The sequence below is a fragment of the Podarcis liolepis genome (assembly GCF_965112155.1).
Source record: "Podarcis liolepis genome assembly, chromosome: 15".
In the NCBI taxonomy this organism is placed as follows: domain Eukaryota; kingdom Metazoa; phylum Chordata; class Lepidosauria; order Squamata; family Lacertidae; genus Podarcis; species Podarcis liolepis.
In genome coordinates, this window is record NC_139566.1 from 13,472,523 (window position 1) to 13,479,083 (window position 6,561).

The window sequence follows — 6,561 nt, forward strand, 5'->3', positions numbered from 1 at the left end:
TTTCCCTAATGAGGCCTCCCGCTGCTGGTGCCCTTCCACCATTCGGATTCTGCTCTTAGGTAAAGTTCACAAACCGGGACACTACTTCCAGTTTTGCGGAGTTCGGAAACCGAATTGTTCGTAAACAGGACTGTTCTGAAACCGAGGTACCACTGTATTGAAAATAGTGTCTCTTCCTCAACTGCCACATTTTGCCCCACATGTTCATCGAGGCTGCAATAGCATGAAAGTGCAAAATGAAGTATTGGGGACAACTCATGAACACAACTGTGGGCAGAACTGTGCATAGTTTCCTAGCAAAACAGTGGTGAATTCTGGGCCACAGCAACCACAAATTCGGTTACCAGGAAACCGATAAAACACAAATAATGGAGATAAGTGAGCATGACTCCCATTTCCACCCTCCATCCCAGGAGTCAGCCAGCCACTCACACCCCGCAAATGTTAGAAAGAGAAGGCATGATATTAATGAAGTTTACAGGCATTTATTTATTATTATTATTTCCTTATTGCACATACTTTATTCCACTGATAGCATTCAGGGCAAGGGACAAAGTTACTTTATTTTATTTATTAATTTAGCACTTTTGATGAAAATATCTCGGGGCAATGAAGCCTTACTATTGAAATGATAGCTCACTCTCCTCTTTCCTCCCATCAAGCAGCCAAATTTATCAGCAAATAGCAATTTCTGAACTGCTCCACAGTTAAAAAGGAATAAAGAAAGCTCAGACCTGACCTTATATTGTAGACTGCACTAGAAAGTCTTTCAAGAGTGCATTCCGTATCAACAAGCCTTCTAAATGGAGCTCTTAACCCAGGTGGCATCTGCATTGAATTTTAATTAACGCATGCACCATGATTGTCTTTTTAAAAAATTATGTACATAAACATGGGGGTTTTTTTGAAAGAAAAACATTTTATATGTGCAATTGCTTTAACTGTTTTGATATATTTAACTGTCATATCTGTTTTTATTATGATATAAATTGTTTGGGATACCTCATAGGAAGCAATTAATAAATTAAATTTAAAAATGGTTTGTACAACTAACCTTGCTTTCTTTAAAACTCACCCCAGCATTTCTAGATAGCCTTTATCTAGAAAGTTGTAGTTCTTTGGCAAGATGGTGGTGGAAGTGTACAGCTGGTATATAAAACTCTAGATAAACACAGTGCTTCCCCCCTGGAGGTACTCAAGGGTACACAGTACTAGCTAGGGCCCCCCCCCATGTTAAAAGTGTGACACCTCTGTAATGACTTCATGGCGAGCCCTGGTGCCTTTTTTTCCTTAAACACATTCCATTAGAAGGTCTTATACCAGTGACACAATGCTGACCTTGATAGTCTTTGGAACTGGCATGTGGGCTAGAAGCAAGTTTTTTGACAGAAGGAAAACCGCCAAATCTGATCTTGGGTCAGAATTTTTAAACCCACCCCGAATTTCTAGCCATTGTGGCCACAAAGGCACACTTGAGAGCAGATGGGTCGGGTCTGGTCAGGCCTGGGGAATTTTCAGAAGCCCAAGGGGTTTGTGAGAAAGCACTGTCCCTTGTATAACTGGCACACTTTTCACAGCCAGCAAGAAGCAGAATTAAAATCTCCCAGAGCCAGATGTTGCAAAATCCTATCGTGCAGAATTTGGCATCTTACATGATGGACCCAAGTAGATGGATTTGTTTTTCTTGTTGCAACGTTTGGATTCTTCAATCACACTCCTGTTTGTTATTTGGCTTGTGAGATGAAACACTTCCGCTTCCGAAGTAAATGCCAGTAGGAGGAGGTTGGTACCGGTTAGAGAGAGCAACCCCTGCCTCCCACTCTTGGAACGTTTTCTACTCTCTCCATTGCTGCTTTGGCTGATGACACAGAGGCCCAGCCCCGGCTCATGTGTTTCAGCTGCGCAAGCTCAAGACAGGAGCCATGAGGTGGCAGTGATGAAAGTAACAGCTAGGGCTGCGGTTCCCCTTCTGAAGGGAGAGCTTCCAGCGAGGCTTCCTCCTGCAGCAAGCAGAATGCAGCCTTGCTATTTATAAGCCCTGTTTGGGTTCCTTAAAGGCAGGGAGGGGGTCAAGCAGAAAGCAGATCAGCATCTACGGGAAGAGGTGGGTGATTTGTAGTAGCTCAGCAAGAGTTTTGAACTGGCAACGTCTTAATGCCAGATGGGGAGCCTTTCTCATAGCCATATTCCCTTCTGGGGGCTACATGCCGGTGGCGGACAGGGCCAGAGGGAACAATGCATATCAATCCAGGGTTGCCCCCCCCTTTGCATAACCAGCTGTTCTAGGGCACAGTCATTTAGGGTCTCCAGAGTGGTGTTTGTTTTTTTTTTGTCCTGGGAAAACCCGCATTTTCTTGCTGAATTGGAGTAAATAGCAATCCACAGAAACTCGGTTGCCTATTTCTCTGACTCAACAGTAAAAACATGAGTTTTCTTGGGGAAAGCACCAGGACCAAAAAAAACCCCCAACAACTGCACCCCCAAACCCCACTCAGATATGGAGCTTTAAAGCCTGCACCTAGAAAGATAGCACAAAAGGAAGACCGGTTAACCCTAAATTTGGCTTTCAGAACCTCACGATCTGATAACTTCAGTGCATATTGGTTTGCATATAGCAACAGGGAGGGATCTTCCCATATCCCTCCACCTTCTCATTCTTTGTTATGGCAGGGGTATTTAAACGCCATCCAATAGTGAAGCATGACTAGAATTTGGTACACTGGCTTGCCATTATTTTATTCGGCAACACTGTACTTTTTCTCAGTTACCTGTATTTTTTATGCCTACATACTACAGTGGTACCTTGGGTTACATACGCTTCAGGTTACAGACTCCGTTAACCCAGAAACAGTGCTTCAGGTTAAGAACTTTGCTTCAGGATGAGAAGAGAAATCCTGCTCTGGTGGTGCGGCAGCAGCAGCAGGCGGCTCCATTAGCTAAAGTGGGGCTTCAGGTTAAAAACAGTTTCAGGTTAAGTACGGACCTCCGGAACGAATTAAGCACTTAACCCGAGGTACCACTGTATTGTATTGTATAGTAGTAGTAGTAGTAGTAATAATAATAATAATCCCGCAACCTTTGTACTAGGCAGGCAATTCACCCTGTGGTCTCTATACCCGCTACAGACCCAACTATCTATGTTCCTAATGATTCAATTGTCCGCTACCATGATCCCTCCATCCCACAGCGATGTGTCCTCAGCAGAGGATAGCTGTGCTCCTCCAAGGAGCTGGGTCCATTCTAAGGGAACCATGCTCTCTGTCCTAGGCTCTCTCTCTCCCTGACAGCAGGGGAGGTACCAGAGTGGAAGTGGGACAAAGCTGTAACTTCCCTAAAGGTCTCACCCACCAACTTCTCTGCCTCTCTTAGCTTTCCCAAGTCAAAGGAATGAACTTGCTCCCAGAGCCAGGAGCTCATTGTACCTTGAACACACGCCTAACTTCTGTCCAAGAGGGAGATAAGCATGCATGCTACCAACAGTGCAAAACACTGGAAAGTCCCTACACATTTTACCTGCAGAACTGTTTTGTAGTTTGACATTTCTCAAATGCCTAGATATAGCTGTGATTTTTCAGTTCTGCTTGTATTAAGAGACATAGACTGAAAAGATTCAATGGTGGTGTCTCTCAATGATACGAAACTTTTGAATACAATTGTGCGGGACAGAAACACTTCAGGCCTATAGCTTTAGATTTCGGGGTGCAGAAAAAGATAAAGGCAGGGTTCTGCCCCACCTTATCTGAGTAACCAGCCTTCCCTGACTTTAAGTAAACCATTGGCATTTTCCCCAAACATGGGTAAATATTTGCAGTTATTTTCATTATCTATGCAGGTAAGCCTTCAGAATTTCTTTAAAAGCTTAAAAAAAAAAAGGCAAAGGAGATGCAGCCCATCTTACTGGTTACTCCCAAATATGGCTCCTTCAAAGGTATCTGACTTTTGGGCTACAAAAGGCATAAATCAACATTTGTGGTCAATTCCGGGCAGGGGGTGTAGATGTAGGACAAAGCAGCAACTACCGTATATGCTTGCCTGCCCCACTACAGGGCAGTTGAACTCTTGCACTGTTGCAATAAGAACTACAGCAGAATTTAAGAAGAAGCGTGTCAGAAATAAAAGGGGAAGCCTCGAAATGAATCATCCCGAGTCTGGAAAACATGAGCTGTTGGTGCAAGAAAGTTGTTGACAATCGAATACGCCCCCCTCCGCCCAAATCAGACAGAGTGACTCTCATGTTCTGCATTTCACTCCTATTGGTGTCCTGCCAGTGACAGCAGCAGTGTCACCCTCTTTTGAGTATCAGGGAGCCTGTTGGTTTAACGGGTGGCAATCCAAGGTAAGCAAAGCATTGATGCTGTTGGAAATCAATCCCCATCATCCTAGACTATGGGCTAAGCTGGCAAGGAATGATGGGAGTTGCAGTCCAGGAACTCCCAGGGAACTAAGGTTGAACAACACAGGTGTAAAGCGTTTGTTGTCTCTAGTCAAATAGTTAAGAACTCAGCCTATAGCTGCTCACAGAAATGTTTAGCTCAGGGACAGGAAACCTGCAATCTTCCAGATGTTGCTGGACTCCCAGTTCCCACCATCCCTGACCACTGGTCATGTTGGCTGGGGCTGATGGGAGCTGGAGCCCCACATTTAGAAGGCCGCAGCTTCCCCATCCCTGTTTTTAGTTCAGATGCGGGGGTCTAGTGCGTGCTGCCCTCTAGCTGCTGTAATTAAGGGGGGGACAGAACAGGAGAGGCTATCCTCCTGGGCCCAGGGAATTGATCAGATCCATTAAAGGGCTTTTTACTCTGTCCCCTGAAAGACTCCACTGCTTTTGGAGGTGGTGACAAAAAGAGAAAACAAATGCGGGCAGAGATGCTTAAATCTCTGTGCAGTTCAGCCCCCTCCTTGGTCATCACACCCATCATTTGATGAGTAAGGAGGGAGTCAAAACCTGCCTCCTCCGCATGCAGCTGTGGAGGGGTGGGCAGGTTTAGAAGCTACACCTTTTTGTGTAAGCAAACAATTCAAACCTGGAAGTCCCCGATTAAAGTATGGCTGGAATGGGCAACCTTTGGCCCTTCAGAAGTTGTTGGACTACAACTCCCATCATCTATGACCAATAGGCCACGTTGACTGGCATTCATGGGAATTGGGAGTCCAACAATATGTCAAAGGCCACAGGATCCTTATCTGTGAAGTATGCCATTAGACAAATCCACAGAATGGTCATAGGGAAGTCAAGTCTTCTCTCATCCTCAGGCTGATTATGCCCCTAACCAAAGAATATAAACAGGCAGTCCACATCTGGGCAATGAAAACTGGAGGAATTTAGAAAGGAAAGCACATCAATCCCCCTTATAGACTTGGCAGGCTGGAGAGAACCCAGACCATCTAGACAGATAAATTGCTACAGTGTTATTGGGTGTTTGCCCATTCTTCAAGATTCCTGGAAGATTAGGCACCCCCGCAAGCCCCAGAGGTCCTTTAAGGTGCCTTTAAAAATCAACCTACTATTTTCCTTATGCAGTCTAGCAAAGGGCATGGAACATGTTGTTGCTTAATGCAAGAATAAGGCCAAAGTTGACACTATTTCCTGGCTCATGTCAACATTTCTACAGCCCTTAATATTAAGTACTTAGGCAACACTTCAGTGAAATCTCAGAAGTCAAAGAGTTAAGATTTCCACTAATTGGGACATGTATTTCAGCGCCATAATAGGACTAAGGGGTGACTCATGCCCTTTTCCTGGATACTCCACTGTCACTCACCACCCCAGACATGTACCATTCTGTGGTCACTGAGCACACTCAGACCTTATTCATCTAGCTGAGGATATTTTTCAATTTTTGGTCCCTTTACAAACCTGCATTTCCCACTGTGTGGGGGCAGTACTTTTTTTCTTAAAAAAATGTTTCAGGGTACTCTCATTTTGACTCAAGAAAGCCACCATTTTATAGTTCAAATCAGGAAAAATAAATACAGTAAATGGACAAAAGTACAAAGATTCACAAAATGTTTAGGGGTATGCGTACCCCCAGAAAAAAAGCACTGTGTGTGGATGGTATTGTTTTGGTCAAGTTTGGGGAACGAGCTTGCAATAAAACAGCCTATGGACTTTATGCAGAGTACACACAGACCTAACTGCTATTAATGTAGTCTAGTTCAGAGATGGGGAGCCCGTGGTCTGCCATTGTTAGCCTTCTCACTCCAATTAGTCCCAGCCAGCATGGACAATTGCTAGGAATGTTTGTTTGCTCCCACAAGAGGCAGTGATGGCAATCAACTTGGGGAGTGTTTAAAACAAGAGTTAGACAAATTCACAGAAGCAAAAATGACTGATGGCTACTAGCCACGATGGCTATATTCTTCCTCTACTGCTGGAGGCAGCATGCCTCTGAATGCCAGTTGCTAGAAACTGCAAATGGGGAGAGTTGATGCCATACTCGGGTCCTGCTGGTGGGCTGCACATTTGAACAACTGGCTGGCCATTGTGAGAACAGAACCCTAGACAAGATCAAATTAGTGATCTGGTTTGAAGAAGAATTAAGATGTCCACAGGAAGGTATT